Here is a 27,723-nt window from a genome sequence, read left to right on the forward strand (position 1 = left end):
TGACAGCAAATCAAACAGAATAGAGCATTAATCAAACTTAGTTCAATAAAGGTTAAGAATGTATTGTGTTTTAATACACAAGTACCTTTAATCTCACCATCTCTAAATAAACACTATTGAAAGCCTGAAAAAGAAAAAAGAAAAAGAAACCAGCTATTATAAGCATGCTTTACTTAATACTTAACATCTGGTTAAATGTTACCTACTTGAGTTCTTTAAAAATGTGGATTCATAAAGAGCTCGAGAGACCCTGGATTACTCGAAGACAAGGACAGTAATATCCCAAATGACACAGTAATCTAGAGGGAGATGACCATTTTTATTTCAAGGAAAGCAAAATATCAACCGAGTTAACTATAAAAAAAGGCTGTCCATTAAAAAAAATTCTATGTTATATTTCAAAAAGCAAGAGTGACTTTTAGATAATAAGTAAACAACACTGTAGATAAATTTAAAATACAAATAATAACAAAGCCAAATGTAATATTTGAGGTGGTTTTACCGTTTTCACTGAGAAGATAGGCCTAACCTCACCAAAGCTTTAGAAAATGTCATTTTCCTAATTTGTTGATTTGTTAACCCAATCTCACCGTTTTCTCCTATCTTTTTTATTTTTTTAACACTCTAGAGGGATATATACTTCCTATGTAAAGTATTACTTCACAACAAAGATGACAGACAGAGCCTGTAATCATTGATGGCAATAAATATGCTCAATTCTAAAGAGGGGGGAAAACCTTCCTTTCTGAAAGATTTCTTTCAAAATGGGATTAAGAAAAAAAGATATTTTACCTTCACTAAATGATGGAAAACAGAAAGAGGTATTAGGTATTGCTACAGTCTGAGTATCTGTGCTCCCTCAAAATTCATATGTTGAAATCTTAACCCCTAAATATGCTGGTAGTAGAGGTGAGGCCTTTGGGAGGTGCATAAGTCATAAGGGTGGAGCCCTCATGAGTGGGATTGGTGCCCTTATAAGAGACCCCATAGAGATAGCCACAGCCCTCTGCCAAGTGAGGACACAGAGAAAAGACGCCAGCTATGAACTAGGAAGAGGGCTCTCACCCAAATGTGACCACGCCTGTGGCCTTGATCTTGGACTTCCAGCCTCCAGAACGTGAGAAATAAATTTTTGCTGTTTATAAGCCACCCAGTCTGCGGCATTTTGATACAGAAGCCCAAATGGACTAAGACCGATGTTCTCCCCAAAAGTCTGACCTTTTAGTTGACTGGATCGTGTACGTGATGCTCTGTACTTGATAAGCAGGTTCCTCCTGACTAACCGCTTGCCCACTAGGGTAGGTTTCCAACCAGAGGCCACAGCATGAATAGAGTATACAGGACAGACTGCCTTCTTGTTTGATAGGAAGCTGTTAATGATACAATACCATTCCTCCACCCAACTGCCAATTTTAACAATGACTTATAGTACATGGATGATTGCAATAACAGTTTAATTATGCAGCTTATACTCTTTCCTCTAACCCTATGACACAGAACACTGAAACTGAGAGTCCTGACAGTGTGTATGATATACTGTGATGTTACAAAGATTGTTTCAAATGCCCTACTTTGCAGCTATTCAGAATATGTTACACGTTTCTAATTAGATATTAAAATACAGAATTACAAAATGACTGTTAAACATCTAACTAGATAGAGATGATCTTTATAACACACGGAACGGAGTTCTGCTTTACCTTGTAAATGTGAGTCCAACAAGTCAGCAGCTTCTAGAACTGCTGCATTTATTCACTTTACACCAGTGACCATGGCGTTCTGCTCTCAGACACTGGCAACTGTGTGATTGTCAGCAAAATTTTAGAAAGAGCCAGAGAAGAGACCAAAAGACACGACTAACAGAAAACTCATGTTCTACAAGTCTTACTTTCAGGAACCACAACACCCGCTAAAGCTCAGACGCGTGTGCACATCTGAGATCTGACTCATCACCTGCCAGTTACTGCGACAGAGCTGAGTTCTGAGTCCTCTCACCGCCCTCTCTCCTCCGTCCCAATTAGCCAAAGACTCGGGCCAAGTTTGACACATCAACTCTCTCACTCTTTTTACAGGAGTAAACACTAGTGAATGGAAAGAAGGTTAGCAGGAACTAAGATGCCAACTTCTCACATGTCAGGAGCCAAGTCGTGTATGCTGCCCAGATAAGACCACGGTACACTCCCCACACCAAACGATGTGCACTTGAACTTGGTATTGATAATCCCTCTCCCAAATGCATTTTTTAATAAGCTTTTTGTAAATAACGGTAATAATAGATTGTAACCCAAAGAATAAGAATCTATGAGTTCATGCTAAGGTAATAGACAGACAGAGGAGAAGAGGAAGTGATTCCTTACAATACGATTCCAACTAATCAATGCAGAAGGAATGACGGCAATTAAAAAAAAAATCACCAATTGGCAAATACTACAGTATTAACTGTTTCAGGCAAGAATCATCAATAGATGCTAAAATTAATGAGCAAAAGTATGGTGAGAAACGGGATATTTACATAGTCTCCAAGTATCTCCCCACAAAATGCTTATTAAGAACAAAGGGAAAAATAGGTAACTGTACAGTGGAGGAAGCTGATACCACCATTATCAAGAGATCAAAGTTAACATCACCAGTACTGAGATAAATCAACATCGCATGTCTTCTGGTGTGATGCACTGAGATGGACACAGTATCGATAATCTGGTATTCTGACGAAAAACACATCATCTGAATCCAATCATTAGGAAGCAAACCCTGACCGAGTGCCATTCTATTAAAAAAAACTGGTTATAGTGTTTTTCATCAAAAGCATAAAGATCCAGAGAGACACAAAAAGATGGAGAAACGGGTCCGGAAGGAAGGAGGCTACGGAGGTACGACAAGCAAATGCAACATGTGATCCTGGGCCAGAAAGGAAACCAAAACGGGACGACTGGGGAAACGTGAATAAGATCTATTAATTTCATAATAACATCATATCAGTGTTAATGTTCTGATTTCATTAATGTATTCTTGGCTACGTACGATGGTGACATCTGGATGAAGGGTATATGGGAATTCATTGTACTATTTTTTGCAACGTTTTTATATGTCTGAAATTATTTTAAGATAAAAAGTTAAAAAAAATTAAAATTGTGTTTTTAGTATAGAACATCCATCGTTTCTCTCCTCAATCATCTGCACCCTGTTCACTGAAGTTAACTTGGTCTTACCTCAATTTGCAGCTCTTATGCCACATATGCATTTTATTTAGTATTTAGTGGAATGTTTCTCTCATGCCCCACTGGGATAAGAGTACCATCTGTTCTCTTCCATGAGCAAGAAGCATGTCCCTCAGGGGTAAGACATGTATCTACAGCCCAGGCACCAGGCTCAGTGCCTGGCTCAGTGTTGAATGAATGAATCAATGAATGGATCCTTAATGCTTATTTTTTTACAAATTAAAATTATGGGAAAAAAAGTCAAGGGGAATAGAAATGATATATTCTTGACTCCGTTCATTATCAAGTTTTATGAATAATTCCCAGTCAAGAGGGGGGAAAAAAAAAAAGCCTTACTTTTGGAAAGCAGTTGGGATTTATTTTTTGTTTTATTTTAATTTTATTTTTATTTTTTGGTTTTCTATCTATGCAGCACCTTTTCATCCTCGGCATTCATCGTTTCTAAAAATTAACAACAACACATGTTCAGGGCTAACATTTATTTAGGGCTTACTACGTGTCAGGTATCTGCAAATTGCTTTACAGTCTTTCTTAGGTAATCATTTTAACCACCCTGTGAAATGAACAGGACTGTTAGACTCCCCGGCCCTAAACAGATAAGGAGGCTGAGAGCAGTTCAGTGACCCGCTCAAGGTCACAGTGACCTCTACACAGTGTGGCCTGATTCTGTTCAGCCGGTCAGAGCAACTCCAGAACCTCGGCTCTCAGCCACCGGCACTCAACTGCCGCTTGTCTTATATACACATAAATAAATAAAAAGGACACACATTTTAATAAGAAACAAACCAAAAAACGGCCTGTTCAACTACTTAAAGTAACCAGAGGAAAAGTGCTTAAGGGGCAGATGGCAACTAATTAAAACAAAACAAACCAAACGCTCTATGTAAAGTACACTTGTCCGCTTCAAGTTTACACAGTTTTCTGCCCTTTTTAGGTTACCCAGTCACCCACAGCAAAAATTCCTCAGGAAAAAAAGCCCAGCTCTGCCTGGCCTGCTGGTAAAGAGAGGGAAAAAACAATGTAACCCTCATCATTCAGTGTAGGCTGCGGCTTCTGGGCGCCCCTCCCAGGAGGAGAGGATGCAGGGAGAAAGGGGGGGTGGGGTGGGGGGCGGGGGAGAGGGACATGGGGCAAGAGGCCCAAGAGGGAAGGGGTGCCCTTGGGGCCCAGGGCAGGCCACCCCCAGATGGGCCTCAATGGCATAGCGACTATTTTGAATTAAAGTGACTTAAGAAACTGCCACCCCAAGAGGGACACTGACCCTCCTTTCTGTCTCCCTGAAAGCAAGAAATAAATTCCCATGAAAGATGCCCTCCCTGCCTGTGGAGGTGGAAGGACACCCTGACCACCAAAGATAGCGAGTTGCGGCCAGAAGCCTATATACGAACCTGGTTACTCCTTTCACTGACGACCCCAAGCCCGAACTGTTCAAATTCTTCACTAATCGGGTACTCCAAACCTAAGTTTCTTTGTCCCATCGATTCCTTGCAAATTGGTTTCTTTGTCTAAAACATGTAAAAGCTGCCTGCGTTGGCCACTCTGTAGGTCCCGTTTCGGTGAGACCTCCGAGCGCACGAATTAAAATGTGTTTCTGTTTCTCTGGTGAATCCGTCTTGTGTGGATCTGATTCTTAGTCCAGCCACGTGAACTCAGCAGGGGCAGAGGGGGAGAGGGGGAGATTTCCCCCTCCCGGACGGCGCCGATTCCTTCGCAACTGGGCTGTCATTCCGTGATGCCACACCCAAACACCGTTCATAACTTTATGCTCTAAAAACACTTCATACAAGTGACAACCGAAGAGGTGAGACAACAGATACTAATAAGCATTTTAGGGTAGTTTTGTTTTCTCAAATTCTCGCCCCAGCCTGGGGACAACTGGCCATAGGAAGTGAAAGTTCCACACGTAGACAAAGGTAGTGTACCTTTTCGCGGCATCTCAGACGCAGTGTTCGGAGCACAAGCCCACGTGCTTGGGGTGGCTGGGAGGACCCCTCCGAGCCTACGACACCGCCTGGCGCTTGGTCAGCGAGGCTGGCTGTCACTGTCATCAGCATCCCCGGGGCTGCTGCGCCAGAGAAGACCCTCAGTAAACCTTTGCTGACTTTCATTTGAAACGAATTGTGGTTACAGATTATTTACATAAATAACTACTCGGGATGCCATGTACAACAAGATAAATATAATTAATGCTGCTGTGTGTTTGTTATATATGAAAGCTGTTAAGGGACGAAATCCTAAGAGTTCTCATCACAAGGAAAAATATATTTGTTTCTATTTCTTTAATGTTGTATCTCCATGAGAGGATGGATGTTCACTAAACTTACTGTGACGACCACTTCATGACGTATGGAAGTCAAATCATTACACGGTACACCTTGAACTTACACAGTGCTGTATGTCAATCATATCTCAATAAAACTGGGAAAAAGAGAAAGGCTTATTTGGCCTAGAGACCTGACGAGCCTGCCACTAAAGTGAGAAGCTACAGCTGACGTTCCACAGAGCAGAGGTGCTGCAGCTGAGAGTCCAGGGCAACCCCGAGCTCCTGGAAAATTCCTGGCCACAAATTACAGCTCGGACCAAAGAACTCGGTCCAAAGAGGATGGGGGAAGGAGGCTTCACCAAAACAGGATTGTGTTCCAGAAGTTACGTTGCCTGTTTCCTCCGTGACCATTAGCAAACCTAAGACAACGGTGTATCACACCTTTTGTTCTGAGAAACTGCGAGGATGTCTTTCTCTGGTGTCTCCCCTTCCTTTCCTATAATATCTCTTGTTTACTGTGAACCTTCATTTCCTTAGTGGTTGCAGATCTGCAGAACATTTAGACACTTGCTGACAATGCTGTTCACACAACTTGAGAACCTCTGTATCTGCTTTTGTTGAGCTCTTTGCTGCAGTATCATGCTCTGCATACTTCCCTGCTCACCTGTTTGGCATTGACTCACTTCTTAATTATAATGAAACACCATCTTGAAAAAGTCTGAATTTAGAAAGCTAATTAAGAGGTGGTTATTCCACATTAGAAAAGGAGGTGGCTCTGAAGAAGGATTCACTGAAGTGTTCTTTTCCACGCGGCCCAACTCTGTCTCTGTCTCTCAGTTCACCAGAGTGCAAAGTTTTTAGGAAGCACAGATTTCTTTTTTTTCTTTTTTTCTGCGGTACGCGGGCCTCTCACTGCTGCGGCCTCTCCCGTTGCGGAGCACAGGCTCCGGACGCGCAGGCGCAGCGGCCATGGCTCACGGGCCCAGCCGCTCCGCGGCACGTGGGATCCTCCCGGACCGGGGCACGAACCCGCGTCCGCTGCATCGGCAGGCGGACTCTCAACCGCCGCGCCACCAGGGAAGCCCGGAAGCATAGATTTTTTAATTGATGGAGAAACCACTGAGGAAGGAGCACAGCTGTTACATGAAGCAAAGATTATCTCTAATTTCGCCAAATACTTGTGGACCTGCACTAAGCTGAAGAACGTCTCCCCGTCAAGGTTCATTGTTCTCTTCCAAAGGCAGCCTCGTAAACTTGGTGCTGTGTCCTCCCCGCAAAAATAGCAATTTGTGTAAAATCCAGACCTTCCATAGGAGACATTTACTGCTCCGTAAGTGAGATTTTTAAAGATGTAAGCTACATATCCATATTTTTTAGAGATCTATGTAGTGAAGGGAGACTAAGACGAGGGGGTTCAAAACCAAGTGACAGAAACAGACATACGTAAGTTGAGTGAAAAGTACCAGCAGCTTTGGGGGGGAGAGAGGGAAAAATAAGTGGAGCACAGGGGGTTTGGGGGGGCAGTGAAAATACTCTGGATAATACTATAATGCTGGATACATGTCATTATACGTTTGTCAAAGCCCATAAAATGTACAACACAGAGTGAACCCCAATGTAGACTATGGACTCAGCTTGGTCATGAGGTGTCAGTGTTGGTTCATGGACTGGAACGGGAGGTACTGCCTGGATGTGCAGGATGGTGATGGTATTGGTGCGCCTGGGGGCGGCGGAGGGAGAACTCTGCAACTTTTCCCTCAATTTTGTTCTGAATCTGAAATACCTCTAAAATATAAAGTCTATTAATTTAAAAAAAAAAAAAAAAGGTGCTACCAGCATCAAGTAGGAAGAGACTGTTATCCACGGCGTTTGTCTGAGGAGATGCTGGAGCTGGACCTTGGAGGAGGGAAAGGACCTGGGTTTGGATAAGAAGAGAACGCGCAGCACTAACTTGGGAAACGACGTGGAGCTTTTTTGTTTTGTTTTGTCTGCGCCACGCGGCAGGCGGGATCTTGGTTCCCCGATCAGGGATCTAACCTGCGTGTCCCGCCCCCCGCCCCCCCCCCACGCCCCGCCACCGGCAGTGGAAGCGCGGAGTCTTAACCACTGGATGGCCAGGGACATGGAGGACTTCAAGGGCCCATCTGACAGGACTCTGCGTGCCAGGTGGAGAGGGCTGGTTTCGGTTCTGTGGGCGGTGAGGAGTTACAGAAGGTCCTGAGCCAGAGGGTTACGGGACAAGCGCCATCTAGTAAGGATTTAGCTCCTTACTATGTGGGCTGGAATTTGGAGCAAGGATGAAGCCTGGAGGCCACAGTGCGGCCTGAGGCAATGAGCTGGGGCACAGGATGTGGCAGCAGGGACCCAGGAGGGGAGGGGGGAAGGGAGGGGCTCAGAACGCTTAAGAGCTTTTGGAGCCTTTGAGACTAGAACAGTGAAGCCATTACCGAAAATAGGAAATACAGAAAGAGAAGTAGACTTAGGGCGCATAGAAGATGTATTATTTTGGGTGTGCGCAGATTATTCATGTGGAGAAGTCTTAACACGCAGCTACAAATGTGGTTCTGAGGCCAAAAATATTTAGAAATAAGCTGCAAAGAGAGAGTAATTAAAGCTTTCAGAAGAACCGCCGGTGTAGAAATTGGTAACACTGCAAAGGGGCTCATTCAGAATGAAAGAAGAAAATGGCCAGAATCTTCAGGAAGAGGACTCAGCACAGGAGCCAGAAAAGGAGTACTTAGACAGGGAGGAACCAGAAAGCAGCAGGGAATGTTCCCTCCTGGCCACACTCCGCGATACAGACATCTACCCCTGTCATCACAAATCATTCATACGCCCCCTCCCCACTTCACTACAGGGCGTAGATACTGTTAAGCAAAACCTACACTGCTACCTTCTGAAAGTTCACTATCTAGGACAAGGAATACAAATGCGTACTTCAAATCTGAAGTACAGACTTCTAAGCTATAAGTTCAGGGGATAAATATGTGGTAGTCTGCACATTAGCGGCCCCCAGTGGACCCCTTCTCCCACATTCACACCCTCACGCAGCATCTGCCTCACTGACCCTGGCCTTGGCCTTGCACGAGGCTCGTTTTGGCCGGAGGGACAGCAGCGGAGGAGACAAGACCATAAGCACAAGCCTGACAAGTTTCTGTGCCCTGGGCTTGTCCTTCTGGGCTGCCGCTGCTGTGACAGCCTCAGCTGACCGCGAGCCACTTGAGAGGGGCCATCAGGGGCTTGGTGGGTTCCCCAGGTAACGGCAGCCGCGTGAGACCAGAAGCACGGCCCGGCAAAGGCTGGCCCAAACTGCAGGATCATTACCAGATAAAGAGCTGTTGTTTCTAAGCCACTGAGTTTTGGGGTGATTTATTGTACAGCAATAACTAACTGTTGCAGAACATTTTAAAGACGGGGACAAAGCACCTATACTTGGGGAGACAAGGAAGAGCAAATGTGGAAGAAGTCCGAGGTTCGGTATGAAAGGTTAACTCTCTCTCTCTCTCCACAGAAGATTGACAATGGCCCCATGACGTGAGCCTGGGGTTTGTCCCTCTGGCACTGAACACCTTTAGCAGATGGCTCTTTTTATTTCTTTAATTTTTATTTATTTTCTGGCCGCGCCTCGTGGCTTGCAGGATCTTAGTTCCCTGACCAGGGATCGAACCCAAGCCCCGCAGTGAGAGCACCGAGTCCTAACCACGGGACAGCCAGGGAATTCCCAGATGGCTCTTTTTAAACTGTTACATTCTCACCTCTTGTTTCCATCCATAATAATCTACAAATATGGATTTCAGAATTTAAGAACAGAAAGGTCCTAGAGATGACCAAAAGACAAGGAAATTAAAACCAAAGAAGGGACTCATTTCTAAAGCACCACAAACTAATTATTTCTGGCGTCAAAACCAGAATCCAGAGCTGCTACCCCTCAGCCCGATGTGCTCTGGGCTGTACAAACCTGCCCGGTCATAACCAGACTCTAGGCATAATTTAGTGTGTAAGGACTCTATTCATAGACTCACTGTCCTCAAGAGAGCCAGCCTTCTTCATGCCCTAGTGCACACGGGGTGCATGGTTTTTTCCTCTTGGTCAAGTCAGGCTCAGTGGTTGGATGGAATCACCCAGGTGGTGCTGAACGAAGTAACGCGGATCAAGGCAAGGAGCACGAAGTGTGCAGGCGACAGGGTGGCAGTAACCACGGGGCCGAGACAAGCCCAGAACTCCGGCTGCCACCAGCACCAGGGCAACTGAAAGCCACGCCGCTGCAACCATCAGCCTGGACGCACACCGAGTCCCAGGATGTACAGTACTTGCTTACTGAAAGGGTTTCACAATACACTTTGAAACAGGCATTTCTGACTCACAGGATTCACAGGATGATTCGAATGGATAATTTGAAAATAAGCACAAAGGCTGTTCTGTGATGGCTCTACAAACAAACATTGTCTCTGGAAAATCTGCCCTTTGGTGACCCAGTGCTCCGCAACTTGGCTGCCTTATTCTCTCCTCGCCCCTCTTCCTGAACGGTCCCCTGGGTTCCCTGTAAACCTACAGTGGAATTTGCACTAATGATCTCCATCAGGGCTCCAGGAGGGTTGCATTTTGGGTAATAACCTGCATTTCGAGGCAGTTTTCATCTTCCTGGTTGACTGTACTTGCTAAGAATAAGTTAATATAATTCAAGTAAAAAGGATTGGGACTTCCTTCATGGAGCAGTGGCTGAGAATCCGCCTCCCAATGCAGGGGACACGGGTTCAAGCCCTGGTCCGGGAAGATCCCACGTGCCGCGGAGCAGCTAAGCCCGTGAACCACAATTACGGAGCCTGTGCTCTAGAGCCCGTGAGCCACAACTACTGAGCCTGCGCGTCTGGAGCCCGTGCTCCTCAACAAGAGAGGCCGCGACAGTGAGAGGCCCGCGCACGGCGATGAAGAGTGGCCCCGGCTCGCCACAACTAGAGGGAGCCCGCGCGCAGAAACGAGGACCCGACACAGCCAAATATAAATAAATAAATAAAAAATCCACCTTCCTGATGAGGTAGATTAAGCAATGTTTACAAAAACACTATATGATATAAAATTAGGTGTAGAGATATTAAAAGCACACCATATTAAACGAACTCCATTGTCTCTACCACACTGTGCCTTTTCTTTGAATAATCTCTTTATAGCTCCCTGTTAAGTTTCTATATATGTGTGGCCTTGTTCTTTGGTTGATTTGACCTAAACTTATAACCTGTCTCAGTAACTTCTCTCCTCCCCTGCCCACAGAAACAATTTTCCTGACTTCCTGCCTTCAATTATCCTTAAAGGATGTCTTGAAAGTATCCCATATTTAAGTGTGAAACCAAAAGGAAGGGCAGAGGAGTCCGCCACAACTCCTGTCCCTCCTTCCCTCTTCTTTTTTTCCTACTTTCTCTTGATCTCATCTAAACATTTTTCAAAATGAACATTTAAAATAGAAATTGTCTACTACCATTTCCCTAAATGAACAGGAATTTTTTTAAAGGGAAGGAAAAAGAAAAACACTTTTCTACTATTATTCTACGTTCAATCACAAGAAATTCTGACACACTTGTTTAGTTTCTGTTTTAGAAGAATTCTGTGGGGCCCTGAAGTTCAAAGAGGAGATGGTCTAAAAATCACAGTGTCTTGGAATATTTATTACAGTTTTTCTCTAAAAGATTAGCAGTGGTATAGCCAAGTAAAAATCTTTCTTGTAACTATCCACATTTTTTAATCTTCACTGAACTCTGGCATCTGTTTGAAAATAAATAAAAGTATTTTTGTTAACAGCACCCTGAGGGTGTGCTGTGACTAACAAGGTAGTTAAGCTGGCAGGTATATTCTCGAGGCCAGAGCCAGATGCACTAGCCCATACCTCCAACCAGAGGCAGCAAACTCAAATTAGTCTGATTAACAGACAGAGAAGACAAACTTACAGTTACCAAAGGGGAAAGGTGTGAGTGTGCAGGGGATAAAGTGGGAGCATGGGATTAACAGATACACACGACTATACATAAGATAAACAGGGCTTCCCTGGTGGCGCAGCGGTTGAGAGTCCGCCTGCCGATGCAAAGGACCCGGGCTCGTGCCCCGGTCCGCGAGGATCCCACGTGCCGCCGAGCGGCTGGGCCCGTGAGCCGTGGCCGCTGAGCCTGCGCGTCCGGAGCCTGTGCTCTGCAACGGGAGAGGCCACAGCAGTGAGAGGCCAGTGAGAGGCCCACGTACCGCAAAAAAAAAAAAAAAAAAAAAGATAAACAACAGTGACCCACTAGATAGCACAGGGAACTATACTCAGTGTTTTGTAATAACATATATATATATATATATATATATATATATATATATCTGAATCACTTTGCCGTATACCAGAAACTAACACATTATAAATCAACTATACTTTAATCAATCAATCAATCAATCGTCTGGTTATACTGATAGGAAAAACAATTACTCAAACATGTGATCAGAGTTGGCAGGGCGGGGTGGGGGGAATCCTCAGTAAAAGGACACTCAGCAAATCGAAGATTTCAGAGAAAAAAAAATAAAGTAAAAGGAAACAGATAATCCAATGAGACCAGGAAAAAATACGTGAAGCACATTTAGATCACTGTCAACTTTTACCATGAAAGTAAGCAAACCAAAAAGTGCTCACAGAAACCACAGCTCAGCCTGCCAAAAACGCCCTCCTTGGGCGCCCCTGTTTATACTTAAGAGAAATCAAAGGAGGTTTAAAAAGAATTAACATTTTAATTAATTGAGAGACAAAATAAATACATTTCTCTTACTTTCACCATTCAAGGGTCATGATCAAGAGCTTTTTTTAAAAAGTATGTATATGCTCAACTTTTATCAGGTCCAAATAGACTTGGAAATGAGTAAGAAAAAAAGTGGATAACACACCCAAGAATGCAAATCGGTAAAAAAACAGAGCGTGCACCATCACAGACGAATACCGTATCTAAAATTTCTTTAAAATTAGAGCACAATTTTTCCAAGCCCAAAATGCCTCTAATTTTCCCAATCAAAACACTTATTTGCTATAGCTATAAAAAGAAGTACCTATAGCTTAAAACTGAGCATCTTTTTAATGATCTCTTACTTCAATATGCATAAAAGGACTTTTATGAACACCGATGAATCTAAAAAGTTGTATTTAATTCACAGAAGTGGGAACAATTAATCATGCGATGTCTTCATCTACACAAATCCACAATCTCTCCAAGCAAAACACACAGAACACGAGAAGGAAATTACTATGCTGAATTTCATCCAACTCACAGCTGTATTCCAATTTTCAAACTTAATTAAAACTGGCAGTTTTACTGAGAAGAATCAAATTTCAATCAAATGGGTATGTTGTCTTTTTTTTTTTTTTAAGAAAAAGCAAAAGAAAAATCAAGATGTCCCAAGCAAAGGATTAACAGAGCTTTGATTAGAATCGAGAGCCACAAGTTAAACAGGTGTTTTGAATTACCACTTTTATTAAAACACAATCCTTTACATGAAGCTCACTGGATTTTTCATTAGTTCTAGAATACTGAAAGAAAATGTTTGTTTGGCTTAACATAATAGGGGCTCATAAATCATGGAAGAATGATGACAGTATTACATCTGGGAAATTCACGCCTTCAATATCTCCCTTGGTAGCAGCACCAGGTATTTTAGAACCAAACGAAACCTTGGCAACAACCAAGTGCTCTTTCTACAGACACAAGAGCATCCCAGACCTGGGGCGGGGCGAAATGAGAAATGAGATTCATCCGTAGATGTGTCAGCTTGTTGGCCAACACGTCTTTTTCATGGGAACAAAAACTTACGGGAAAGCATTTAAGGAGCAGCATCTGCTGGCAGGACGGCAGCTGTGGCAGGCAGACAGGCTGGCCGAGACCCCCTGCCCCACAAAGGACCCCGGGAGTGGATTATGCTGATGCTGTGTAACAAGGCAGCCCTCCCAGTGACCTGAGCACTGCCCCAGGGACTTGCCTGCCCTCTTCATGGAGTTCTGCTGAAAAAGACAATTATGGGCACATCCTAATATTCAGGTTTCTTGCTCGATCCAATTTATTTACCTTCTTCTCAGCCTGTGGGAAAATGGAATCTAGACTCCAGTGATTGACACTAAGTTGCTTAAACACGGCTCCGTTTTGTATTCCCTATTGCAAAGCAGAAGTAAAGTGCAGCTTAGATAAAGGAGAAGCAGTTGTAGTTAGATGAAAGAGAACGATATTTAAGACTCTATATAAACATGGAGCAAAGAGGTGGAGCCCAGTGAGATCTAGGGGAAAATTATCAAATGAAAAGGCAATACACAGTTCCAAGAAGCAAGAGAAAGATCTGGGGGGAAAAAAAATACATAATATGTTTCACATTACATTTTGAAAAAAATATTGTAATGCCTCTATCATATCAAACCTTATCAAATAGACAAGTGCAACATATGCTTGTAGGGCAACAGCACTTTTAAAATTTATCATCAAATCTCATGGTAAATTTATGATATTCTATAACAAATGATGCTGCAGACAGAAAAGCAGTTTTAGATTCAGAGGGTACCCAGTACCCTGCAGACCCCCTAATATAACTCCCTCATTTTATAAATGAGGAAAGAGGCTCGAGGGCATTTTGAAATGGTCCTGAGCTTACCAAGGCCACTGTGTAACGACAAACACAGTCTGTCTCCGAAAATGGATCCTCAGAGATCACATTAAGCTGATGACACTGGCATAAAAAGTGAACTGTTATTGTCTTGCGGAGACCTCATATGTACTCATCTAATGCACACTCAGACACATCTCTTTTGAATGCCCTGCTCACCACTCACATCCCTCCCCACACCCACCTGTTTAACACAGGAGTAAGGACTCTACTGACATATACTAGGACCCTATTCCCTGGTCGTCAGACTCCCCCACTCCCCGCCAGCCCCACACGGGTGCAACGAATCTTCTTCCCCGGGCTGGACTGGGGACCTTCACGCTGGCCTCTCCCTGCCGCTGAATGATGAGATACAAAGAGTGGAGGCTGTCAGCATCCTCCACAATTTGGCCTGGAGGAGGCCGACGCGGAAGATGAAACAGACAGGTCAGTAGCCCTGGTCCCTGCCACGCTGCAGGCTTTGATCTCCAGAAAGCACCCTAGTATCCAAGAGACAAAGCCCTCTTTCTACTCTTTCTACTCTACAATCGGATATAATATTTAATAATATAATTAACCCAGGTAAAACACTTTTCATTTCATGATCAACTCCCCTAGGAAACTGACAGCCCTGGTAGCGCACAGCAGATCAACAAATAGAACCACATCTGAAAGCTAACTTTCCATATGCACTATAAAGAAACAACTTCTCTGTTTTCTGCACGCTGGCTCTCTGGTCATGAGGGACCCACCTCTGGGGTCATGATGTGTCTCTCAATGAAGACAGGGCCTGTCCCCAAATGTAGCTGGAGAAAGAGCCAAGAGAAGGGAAGGTTAAGATTTCCGTGGAGTTCCAACTCTATTCTTACTTTAAAAAATAATTTGATAGGGTTTCCCTGGTGGTGCAGTGGTTGAGAGTCCGCCTGCCGATGCAGGAGACACGGGTTCGTGCCCCGGACCGGGAAGATCCCACGTGCCGCGGAGCGGCTGGGCCCGTGAGACATGGCCGCTGAGCCTGCGCGTCCGGAGCCTGTGCTCCGCAACGGGAGAGGCCACGACAGTGAGAGGCCCGCGTACCACATACACACAAAAAAATAATAATAATTTGATAAACAACAAGGTCCTACTGTGTACCACAGAGAACTATATTCTATATCCTGTGACAAACCATAACGGAAAAGAACATGAAAAAGAACATATATATAAAACTGAGTCACTTTGCTGCACGGAAGAAATTAACACAACATTGTAAATCAACTACACTTCAATATAATTTTTTTATTAAAAAAATAATTCAAACAGCCTGATACTGCATTTTTATTCTTTCACCTCACACAAAAGAAGTTAACTGAGAACTCGTATTTTGCTTGCTTTTTGCTTCTGGGTGGGTTTAAGTACACACATTTTTCTTACTACCAGCCTTGGGCTCTGAGAGGCAGGAAGCAGAAGAGTCTGGATGGCAGGAAATCAAGACCACCCTTACTTCTGCGGGGAATAATTGTTGGGAATGCCATCTGTTTATGAGAGTAAAAGCTACAGTCTCTACACTGAGCTTCTAACTTACGAGGGACATGTCTTCCTCCCCTTTTGAACCCGAGCAGGGGCGGAAGCCAGCATGATCTCCCTGGAAGAATCTCCGGGAAGCTGCTCTCTTTATAACCCCTACCTGCAGAGTTCGGACCGACCCCCAAGTGTTAGACGCACACATCAAAAACAGATCAAGATCATTCTCAAGATAAATTGGCTGACATAGTCTTTTCTTTAATTACCTACCGCCTTCTTTTCTGTAAGAAGACTCAGTCTTCTTACAGAAAAGAATCAGCAGGAAAAAAACAAACAGGATGAAAGTTGACTAGTCTGTCAACTCGGCGACCCCCATGGATGTTTTCTCTCCTTAAAATAAATAAACAATGTTGTTTACGTACACCACAAAGTTTTTTCTAAACAGAATGGATACCCACTTTCTAAAAGAGGCTTTATGGCTCTCTGGCAAAGGCAGAATAAATACAAAACTTTGGGGCTTCCCTGGTGGCGCAGTGGTTGAGAGTCCGCCTGCCGATGCAGGGGACTCGGGTTCGAGCCCCGGTCCGGGAAGATGCCACGTGCCGCGGAGCGGCTGGGCCCGTGAGCCGTGGCCGCTGCGCCTGCGCGTCCGGAGCCTGCGCTCCGCAACGGGAGAGGCCACAGCAGTGAGAGGCCCGCGTACCGCAAAAAAACAAAAAAAAAACAAAACAACAACAACAAAAAATACAAGGCTTTGGGACTTCCCTGGCGGTCCAGCGGTTAGGACTCCGAGCTTTCACTGCAGAGGGCACAGGCTCAATCCCTGGAACTAAGATTCTGCAAGCCTCGAGGTGTGGCAGGAAAAAAAAATCGCACAAAAAATACAAGGGCTCATAACTCCCATTGTCCATTAATCTCATTGTCTCCTGAGCTCCAAGAAGCCTATTAAGAGTGCATATTTGTGCCCACATGCCTGTCATTCAGTAGCACCAGCAGCGAGAGAGGATCACATTCTAAGTCTTCCCAGATAATTCGGTGTCTAAATACTGTGTGTGAGTGAGTGTGTGAGTGTGAGTGTGTGTGGTGTTTTCCTGCTTTGTCATAAAGCAGATGTGCCATTATTTTGTGAAAGGGTTTGGGATGTAGGTAGAGGCAGGGACACAGACACGAAAATGAAAGGAGCATCAGGAGGTTGTAGTTAGAGATAAACACGCACTCGCACGATTCGATGGTTAAGGCGTCCCCTCTCAAACCCCACCTGACACCCATCACAACGTGAAAGACAATAACAGAAAAAAAAAATAACAAGTATTCAGTGTGCCTTCAACTATATGGGAAAAACGAAAAGTGACTGATGCAGTGGCTGACAGGGAAGGCTTCTTCCCACAACTAGCCGCCGCATCTGTGTTCCAAATAACAAGGGAATCGCCCCTGAAAGGTCACGGAGGATGGGACTGCGGAGACCTTCTGCGCATCGGGTCCACTGAGGAAGCTGGCGAATTTAGCCACAGTGACCCGATGAAAATATGCTACGGACAACAAGTATACGCAAAGTGACCCTTTGGGATTTCATGCAATAAAATCTCCAGTGAGTAACAGAAGTCAGCCTTAGCCCTCGAAGCAGAGGGCTGAGAACAACAAAACAAATACAATGTGAGAAAAGAATTAAGAATTATGTTCCAAGAAAAGCATTTAGAAGATAAAAATAAAATATCAAGGAGAACATCTCAACCATATCTTTTACTCCTGGGGAAATCATTCTAAAAACCCTCCCGAATCCTTTCCTACATCTACCCATCCTTGAAGGCTGTTCAAATTTGCTCTCTCTCCCCCTCAAAGCCATCCTGGGATGTTCCAGCCTGACTTACCTTCCCGCCAGTCACTGAGCCTCTGCAGGATATTAACAGACCATTCAGTGTTTATACATATAGTTTTCTCTCTCTTTTTCTGCAAAGGTTGTATCTTAAAATAGACTGAGTAAAGTAAGAAGAAAAAAAAATTAGGCACCAAATAATCAGTGATATTATGAATAGAAAATATTCGGACAACAAAAACAACTAGCACTCATTTAAATGAAGGGGCAAATCTGCATAACGCAGTCGGTCTGTGAATCTTCTGTTAGCCAACATTAAATGGCCCTTAGGTTATTACTGTATCGAAGAAGAGGAAAAGTAATATCAAGGCATTTTCTTCCATGGAACAGCTTCTTTTCATTATTCCTCTTATTCAAATTTTTATGAATATCTTTGAAGATCTTTAACCACTTATCCCAGACAATGAACTCTCTGTCTTCTAAGGATTTTTCCTCAGACTGAAAAACAATCATTAATTTGATTAATGATTCTTCTCGGTCATTTCATAAATCTCTCTGATTTTAAGGGAGGGGATCCTGGAACACTTTTTTTTTTTTTTTTTTTTAATGCAGTTTAACTCCAGGAAGAACAGAAAACTGATTAACCACAATCAAACATTACAAAAATTTCTTGCTCTTTGTGGTCTGAAACAGGCGTGGTTTTTCCACTTGCTTCAAGGCAACAAACATAATTAAATGTAACTATTTAAAACCTACTCCAAGCTTAACTAGCAAGAAGTGTCTTTGCCAGACCACAATGTCTATGAGAGATCAATTTGGCCAATAAAAGCTGGAAAAACACATTCCTGAAATAAGAAAGCAGAGAGATGTTTCTGATTATGAGAATGTAGCCCAAAGATATCTGCTTAGGGGCAATAAGCACATTCTTGATACCAATACCTTACCATCGAGAAGTAATCTCAAAAATCTCATTTTTACAAGTCGGAAAGCGCCGATTTAAAAAAATCACTAACATAGGCACTTGGGATATTTTCATTCATAGTGCTAATTGGAGTTTAGCTTATATGTCATTCAATTTTTCAGAAAATTTCTCCAGAAATTCTTGCAAATGTGAGATTGAGCATGTATGCATTTGCTTAATGGATTCTCTAGAAGGCTTTGCCAAATTCTAAATGTTCCGTCATACATTTATTCACCAGTTAGCAAGCAACTTATGAATAATTTAACATTTTCCAGTATTCCACTGACTATCAGATGAATCTATGATGTCTCGAAGTTTCTTTCTCCTTCGACTATAATTTTTCGATTCAAGAAACGTTTCTTTGTTAGGTTCACATTTTGAAAATATTAACTTGGCTATCAAATGATTCATGTTCCACATATAAAGGGCAGAGTGATGGGAATCACTGTGGAATGTGAGAAAATATTCTGAGCCAAAATACATGCCAAAGTGCCATTTCTTTTCGACACAAGTGCCATGTTGCGTCTGGTACCTTGTCTAGCCAGGGGGCCCGTGGCTACACAACGGAACAGGAGATTAACTCCATAGGAAGAACAAAACATGACTCCTTGTGCAGTGTAGGAGGGAGGTCTGACCCTGGACGAAATGCTTAAGTAGATTTTTTTCTTCAGCAAACGACCACCAGCCACTTCTTTTCTGCGTTTCCCTTAAGGTCATTCACACCACCCTCCCCTCCTATCTGGCTGCAGGCAACCAACAAGAGCACCTCCAGTCTCTCTGTTATCTGTACTTGTTCATCCCTTGGGGACTTCTCAGGTGACAGACAGCTGATCTGATAATCCATCAGAGGAATTTATTAGGGGGTGTCAATGTTCGGCTGTCAGGTCACTCTTTTTTTAGCCTCAGTTTTCTCAACTGTAAAATGGAACCATGAAATATCAGGGCACAATCTAACAGTGCTCTAACAATGTGAGGCCAAATTTGAGCTGGATTTTGTTAATAATCGGGATTTCTGGTCTCAAAGGTATAGTCTCACATTTAGGTATCACTCACGATATGCCGTGACAGTTGACATGACAGAAATAAATTCATTATTTTATTTTTTAAATATTTATTTATTTATCATTATTGTTATTTGGCTGTGTCAGGTCTCAGTTGCGGCACGCGGGATCTTCGTTGCAGCATGTGGGCTCTTTGTTGCAGCGCACGGGCTTCTCTCTAGTTGTGGCATGCGGGTTTTCTCTCTGCAGTTGCGGCACGCGGGCTCTCTCGAGGCGCGCAAGCTCAACAGTTGTGGCTTGCAGGCTAAGTTGCTCTGCAGCATGTGGGATCTTAGTTCCCTGACTAGGGATAAAACTCGCGTGCCCTGCATTGGAAGGCAGATTACCACTGGACCACCAAGGAAGTCCCCAATTCATTATTTTTTATAGTTTTGTTTGTTTGTTTTTGCGGTACGCGGGCCTCTCACTGCTGTGGCCTCTCCTGTTGCGGAGCACAGGCTCCGGACGCGCAGGCTCAGCGGCCATGGCTCACGGGCCCAGCCGCTCTGCGGCACGTGGGATCTTCCCGGACCGGGGCACGAACCCGCGTCCCCTGCATCAGCAGGCGGACTCTCAACCACTGCGCCACCAGGGAAGCCCCCAAATTCATTATTTTAAATGAACTTTCCTAGGCGTGGTCTAGCTGCTAGCAGAACTGGACATACTGAATTCATCTCTCCAGTTTTTAGAAGTGGTCTATTCCAGAAAATAAAGATTCCCCACCAAACTTGATGAAGTGTTTCCTCTTTTTTGGACATATACTGATTTTGCTTGAATTTTTTTTTTTTTTTCGACCTTTTACTGGCTGGCTCCACTCTGGCCCATTTCTACGTGTCGGGCTTGGCCGGGCTCAGGCCCTCTCGTGCGACATCCTCTCCCGCTGCTGGGTGTGATGACTTCCGGTTTATAACCCCAGCTCACACTTTCCTCTGGTCCAGTGGCTTTCCGGACAGCTCCATGGAGATGGGTCAAAAGCACTCATATGCCAGAACCCAGGAAACTTTACTCTTGACACTTCTTTCACACTGACCTGTGACACTCAATCACTCCCTGAGTCCTGGAGAGTCCATTTCCTAAATATGCATCCATATCTGCATCTCTCCATCTCCACCACCATAATCCAAGCCAGTGCCACCACCTGGTCTGTCTACCACACCGGCCTCAAAACTGGTCTCTGCTGGCATCATTTAAAAACACTCACCTGCGGGACTTCCCTGGTGGTCCAGTGGTTAAGACTCCACGCTCCCAATGCAGGGGGCCCAGGTTCAATCCCTGGTCAGGGAACTAGATCCCGCATGCCACAACTAAGAGTCCGTATGCTGCAACTAAAAGAGCCCGTGTGCCACAACTAAGACCCGGTACAGCCAAATAAATGAATAAATAAATAAACAAATATTTTTTTAAAATCGGGGGTTGTTTAAAAACAAAACACTCATCTCCTATCATTCTATACTCAAAAGATGACTTCCGATTGCTTTTAGGAAACAATCCTTCTTGGGATCTCAAAGCCCTGCCTGAGAGAACCCTGCCCAGCTCTGCAGCCCTGTCACCCGTCACTCCCCCAACTGGCCTTCTCGCCTCCTTCCAGGGAGCCTCAGGTCTCACGCGTGCTTCTCTGCCTGGAACTCTCTTACCCACCCCACTTCCTGCTTCACCTGGCAAGCTCACCTCCATCTTTAAGGCTTAAAGGCATCTTCCTTAAGAGCCTTCCTAGCACCCCACCCCCACCTCCAGTTCAGATGAAGTCCACTTATTATTAAGTTACATCTTGTACATGCCCTTTTCAGCCTCATCGTGATTGTCATTATCGCTACTGGTGTCATGTGTTTAGTGTTTGTCTCCCCAGGAGAGCAGACCAGGACCCTTAAGTTTAGGGCCACCCAGGAGTCCACTCAGGTTCAAGCTCAACGGATCGGACAGCCTGGCCGGCACTCGTTCCCCATTTCCACTCCTTCTTGTGTGCCTTCCTGTACTGCCAAGGCTGGGGGCTAAAAACTACATTTCTCAAACTTCCTTGACAGTAGCCATCTGGATATAAAACCAGAATCCCTACCTCCAGCTCAACCTAGAGCCACTTCTTCTGCATTTGCAAAGATTCTTCGAGCCACTGTTAATACCCACTAATCCATTTGATTACTTATTTATTTTTAGCTGCACTGGGTCTTCATTGTTGCGCGCGGGCTTTCTCTAGTTGCGGCGAGCGGGGGCTACTCTTCGCTGCAGTGTGCAGGTCTCTCACTGCGGTGGCTTCTCTTGTTGCGGAGCACGGGCTCTAGGCCCACGGGATTCAGTAGTTGTGGCTCATGGGCTCAGTAGTTGTGACTCACGGGCTCTAGAGCTCAGGCTCAGTAGTTGTGGCGCACGGGCTTAGTTCCTCCGCAGCATGTGGGATCTTCTGGGACCAGGGCTCAAACCCGTGTCCCCTGCATTGGCAGGTGGATTTCTCAACCACTGCGCCACCAGGGAAGTCCCTTTATTATCTAGTTGTATCAGCTGTAGTAGCTTCTGATTTCTGTAACTGAACTCTGACTCGGACACTGCTTGATGTGGGTTGAATGACCACTTGATATTCATGAACAAATTTATAACCTACACACATGGCAATTTTTAACTATCCACTTTAGCGACTGTCTTATAGACCACTGAACTGTGATATTTTGTGGGGTGATTTCTTTGGCAAAGCAATGTCTTCAGAGTGATGTAACACTGTGGTTATCTTTCATTAAGAAATAATTAAAATCAGAAAATTAAAATATCTGTGATAAAAAGTCATCAAGCCTATTATTTTATGGGTCGAAGGTGAACGATTGCTTTTAAGATAGTCAAATGTGTCTTAAAACTCAGAATCAAAAAAGTCTGTCACTTGGATAAAGAAGATGTGGTACATATATACAATGGAATATTACTCAGCCATAAAAAAGAATGAAATAACGCCATTTACAGCAACATGGATGGACCTAGAGATTATCATACTAAGTGAAGTAAGTCAGAAAAAGAAAGACAAATATCATTTGATATCACGTACATGTGGAATCTAAAATATGGCACAAACGAACCTATCTGTGAAACAGAAACAGACTCACAAACATAGAGAACAGACTTGCAGTGGCCAAGGGGGAGGGGGTGGGGGAGGGAAGGAGTGGGAGTTTGGGCTTAGCAGGTGCAAACTCGTATATATGGAATGGATAAACAAGGCCCTACAGTACAGCCCAGGGAACAATACTCAGTGTCCTGTGATAAACCAGAAAGGAAAAGAATATGAAAAAGAATGTATATGTATAACTGAATCACTTTGCTGTACAGCAGAAATAAACACAACATTGTAAATCAACTATACTTCAATTAAAAAAAATTTATTTAAAGTCTATTACTGTGTGCTAAGTTCAGTCTTAGCTGGTTCGATGAACAGAAAACGAATAATTCTCCATGGAAAATGCTGCTCCGTGCTCTACTTCAAAGCTGCTTTAAAATGTTTATGAGAAAGGCCACCCCTGGGGGTGTGAATCAAACTGATGTAAGTGAAGTTCGGGGCCTCGCCAAAGACAACTCTGAGAAGGAAAACGTTTTAAAGAACAGATAAGGAAGTATGTATGGAAAAGGAGGAGCGTCCTCCCCTCTTGCCTCAGACACGGGGGCGCGGAGGGGGTGCGGGGGAGAGAAGGAGGGGAATAGGCAGATCGTTCTGCAAAGCAAAGCCCTTTCCTCCACGTCCTCCCTGCCCAGTCGCGGTAAGGGGTCCCCCCGAGACCCTGAGCCAGGCTGATGCAGAAACCTAACTCTCAAACTGCTCGATCCTTCTGTCTTCTCTGCGCTGCCGTGTCGCCGGGGAGGTAAACTGCCAGCAGCAGCAAGCTGCAGGTGCCAGCCCGCAATCTTCACCTTTTCTCAGAGACCTCGGTCAGCAGGGGCACCGCGCGCGCTGCCCTGAGACACAGCGGAGAGGGGAAGGTGCTTCCGGCCTGTCAGCAGCTTCGAACGTGGAGGCGGGAAGCCGACTGGGGGTAAAGCTGCACAGACGCCTCTTCTGTCGGCTTCGAGAATCCTGCTGGGAGGCGGCGCGCTGAGAGCCCCAGCGCAGCCCGGACGGGTGTCAGTCGGACACGCCCGCAGTTGGCGGAGGCTTCGGTGAAGGTCTGCAACCCGAATAACTGTGGGTCGGAAGGACCTGTAGGTCGGTATTAATGCCAGGACCAAACAGCTGTAGCCTCTGAAGTGACCGTGCGTGTCGTAAAGTTGGATTTGGGGGCAAGTGCACCAGTGTCCCTGCTCGCCAAGGGGCACAGATTTTTAATAACTCGGAATAAAGGAAATCCCCTGGCTAGGGGCTCGGGACTGGTAAATGACTTTCAGCTGGGCAGAGATGCCCAAGGCCATTCCTATTTCCAATTTGATTTTGGAAAACAGATGTTTCAGGAAATTTTTCAGGAAAATTTAATCTCATAATTATTTCCAGAAATGCCATGAAAACGTTCCTGGAGGACGAAAATGATTTTATTTCCCCGAGGTCGGCTGGTCACTTACTCAGCACTTCTTGAACTTTCCCCTAAGGAGAAACATCAACTGTTAAGGAAATGGAAAACACAGCTCTCGCTTTCCAAGAACTTACAGTGCGAGGAGGAGGGAAAAAAACGGAGAAACACAGATCCTTAGTGGACAAGTGATTCCCATCACAAAGTATAAAAAATTACAAACTAGAGAATTCTATTAACAACTACGTCTGTGACAAGTGTTCTCAACACGGGCTACGATTTCAGAATTTAAAAGGTGTTGCGGGGCTTCCCTGGTGGCGCAGTGGTTGAGAATCCGCCTGCCGATGCGGGAGACACGGGTTCGTGCCCTGGTCCGGGAGGATCCCACATGCCGCGGAGCGGCTGGGCCCGTGAGCCATGGCCGCTGAGCCTGTGCGTCCGGAGCCTGCGCTCCGCAACGGGAGAGGCCACAACAGTGAGAGGCCCGCCTACCGCAAAAAAAAAAAAAAAAAAAAAAGGTGTTGCGAGGGATGGTGGTTCGCTAGACTGAAGAGAACTAATTTAGTTGTCTCTGAGAAGTTAGGCCTTCAGATGGAGGTAACTTATAAAGAGATGCAAGGGCGGGGGGTCGCCATGTAATTCCCAGCAAAGGGTCCGGTCCTTCTGCTAGTGAGAGTAAAGCACTCCCTAAGGTTTGAATCAAGCCAGTGCCATAGAAAGCAAACGGATCTGGAGCCACAGGACCTGGTCATGTAATTCCAGGCGAGTGAAAACCCCTTAGCCCTCTCCTCACACTTTGAAATAGGGGTTGGAACATTGTCAGGCTGTATCGCAAGGTATCCAACGGGATGGGTGAGACTGTTTTGAAAACTAGGAAAGGTTACGCCTGTGACTCTTCAAGTGAAAGCCAAAGAGGAAGGCCCTGGCAAGAGCAGGTCTGCAGCTTCGCCGAGGAAAAAGCAGGGGAAAGAAATCAGGGGATGAAGGAAACAGTGCCTCTTGAGAGGGAGGAGATGGGGGCGCACGCAAGATAAGTGGACGGAGGTCTTGGGGTACCACCAGCTGGAAGAATGATTGGACCCAACGCCAAGGAGGCAGAGCTCCCTAGATTTCTAGGGAAGGAGGAGTTCTTAAACCAACGGGATAGGCACTGTGGAAAGTTTCGCTAACACTGCGCCTGTCTCTGCACACCTGGACGGAATCTTCCAGGCTGGAGCTCTCTGCAGGAGTGGGAGGCCTGTCTGTGACCTCTGCCCTGACTTCCACAACTGCAGAGATTCCTGCTCTATCTCTGCAGAAGCCCTGATGCGCCATGTTTCAGACACCACCGCCTCTTGACTTAGCTGGTTCACAGCTGTGTGGTCCATTTTATTTGTTTTGAAAATACAGGTGAGTCTCAAGAACAGAGGCAACCACATGATCATTTTGATGGATTTCCTTCGAGGCTTTTTGGGTTCAAAGTCGTCTGCAGATGGCTGAGCCCCTAACTGTAGGGGTTTTACTGAAACCTTCCTGCAGCCTGCTTTTCTCCTTTAAAAAGTCTTCAAAATATTTTGGTGCACAGGTACTCAGTAACTATTTATTGAAAGGTAAACATGACTAAATGGCTAGAAAATATTCTAACATGCATCTGAACCATAATTCATCATTAAAAAAAAAATACTTCTGACCCCCATCTTTTGTCACACCCATGATTTGCTCAGGTGGAGGGTTTAGTTTCTCAGTTCCTTTATCAGGCTAATGGCTGGGTCTGTCACGTAGTGTTGCTTTGTTCCACTGGAGACTCACAGAGGATTGGAAAGGACACTGTTAATTCTGACAGCATAAGGATCCCTGCCCTGGGCCGCCTCAGCATCTTGGGAGAGTCAAACCAAGAATTCCACCCATCTTTAAGGACCAAGTTCACGTGCGTCTGCTCTAAGAAGCCTTAATGCCCGCATCACTTCAGCCCTCAGTTGAGAGCCTTACTCTCAGCTCCTATGGCACATTTGATGAAATAATTATATAATCGCCCCCAACTGCTTAATGTCACGTTACTTTTTTTCCTCTTGGGTTAGTCCCGCCCCCCTGTGATGGACACCTGCTGCTCTCGCCACTCAGCATCTACTCAGCTCCTTCTGGTGACGGCACCCCGTGTCCCTACCTGGGGCAACCAGCCCCTCTCTGCTTTCCAGCCCAGCCCCAGAAGTGGAACACGTGGACACCATCGGGGATAGAGGACCCAGTCTGAACCAGTGACAGGCCCAAGACTTTCATTAAAACTTTTATTAGGGCAAGAGACACTTTCCTGCTGGACTCGATGATGAAAAATGTAGAGCTGGGGCAGTCCAAGCCATCTTGCCACCACAAGGGTGAAGATAAAGCAAACGCCAAGCAAGTGGCGTTGAGATAAAAAGGAAGCCGCAGGGAGTGGTGAACTCTGGGAGCCTCTAGGCTGAACGACACCTGGATTCTGTACATGTGGGCCAGGAAGTGCTCTTCTTGATCAAGTCAGCTTGAGGTATTAAAACTGATCTTAGAGTCCTAAATTATTTGCCAATTGGATTTTAAACTCCCTGAGCCTAAGTAAGTGTCCTCTGGCTCCCAACAATATCGAGAACAGTGTTTGATGTTCAATGTAGACCTTGGGTCAAGGAATATGTTTTATTTTGTTTTGTTTCTGTCCCAGCACCTCATACTGCGAAGGACACACCAAACATCTGTTTTCTTACTTTTCAGAACTCATGCTTCCAAATGGAATAAGACACTCTCCCAAGGGTCAACCCCATCATAGCCTGCTGCTGGAGACAGTGCTGTTGGTAATGCCTGCTTCTTGCTCTCTGCCTATCCCTCTGGGCGTCCAGGAAGAACAGGTGAGAATAATAACCCCAGATCACTTAGGGCGATGAGTGATTTTTTAGGAACAAGGCACCAGTCTTCTGTCAACACCTCCAAATTTCAAGGGACTAACATTTGCCTTTTCAAGGAACTTCTTAAATTTTATTTTTTACTTCTGTGGGACTATAATAATTCCTCCAAGAGCAATTTCAGATTTCTCTCTTCACCTGAAGGATTCCAAAAGGATGTCTTTAATCTCCACACTCCAAAGCAAAGAAAAAGACCCGCGACACTGAAAGAAAGACTATTTTTACAAAATCAAAACCAAAAAAGATTAAAAACTAGAACGAATTTAGAGTCTATAGCACTAAACGTTCTGTCCTTCTTCCTTTTTTTTTTTATTGTGGAAGGAAGACTTAACATGAGATCTACCCTCTTAAATTTTTAAGTGTACGATACAGTATTGTTAACTTATAGGCACAATGTTGTACAGCAGATGGCTAGAACTTAATCATTATTTATTTAGTTAGTTTGTGCTGCATTGGGTCTTCGTTGCTGTGCACGGGCTTTTCTCTAGTTGCGGCGAGCACGGGTTTCTCACTGCAGTGGCTTCTCTTGTTGTGGAGCATGGGCTCTAGGCTCTAGGCGCATGAAGCTCTAGGCTTCAATAGTTGTCGCTCGCGGGCTCAGTAGTTGTGGCTCACGGGTGCTAGAGCGCAGGCTCAGTAGTTGTGGCGCACGGGCTTAGTTGCTCCGCGGCATGTGGGATCTTCCCGGACCAGGGATCGAACCTGTGGTCCCCGACACTGGCAGGCAGATTTTCAACCACTGCGCTGCCCGGTAAGTCCTGAACTTAATCATCTTGCTCTTTGTCCTTAATATAAATGTGTTCTAAAGGAATATACCCACCAAGGAAGACAAGACTTGATGACACAGCTTGAATTTTGGACATGTGTTCTCTACCACGTGTGACTCTTTGAAAGGCATATAGTATAGCTGGCC

General features: G+C 44.9%; 1 protein-coding gene and 1 non-coding gene across 4 annotated transcripts in view; one reads left to right on the plus strand and one right to left on the minus strand.

Moving 5' to 3' along the window:
* Positions 1 to 27,723, minus strand: part of PIP4K2A (phosphatidylinositol-5-phosphate 4-kinase type 2 alpha) — a 179,273-nt gene that overhangs the window by 100,901 nt on the left and 50,649 nt on the right. The gene's annotated exons all lie outside the window — the stretch shown is intronic.
* TRNAW-CCA (transfer RNA tryptophan (anticodon CCA)) lies at positions 20,647 to 20,719 on the plus strand. Its single transcript has one exon. It is a non-coding gene; the product is annotated as a tRNA-Trp (tRNA).

The sequence above is a fragment of the Kogia breviceps genome, chromosome 3 (assembly GCF_026419965.1).
Source record: "Kogia breviceps isolate mKogBre1 chromosome 3, mKogBre1 haplotype 1, whole genome shotgun sequence".
Classification (NCBI taxonomy): Eukaryota; Metazoa; Chordata; class Mammalia; order Artiodactyla; family Physeteridae; genus Kogia; species Kogia breviceps.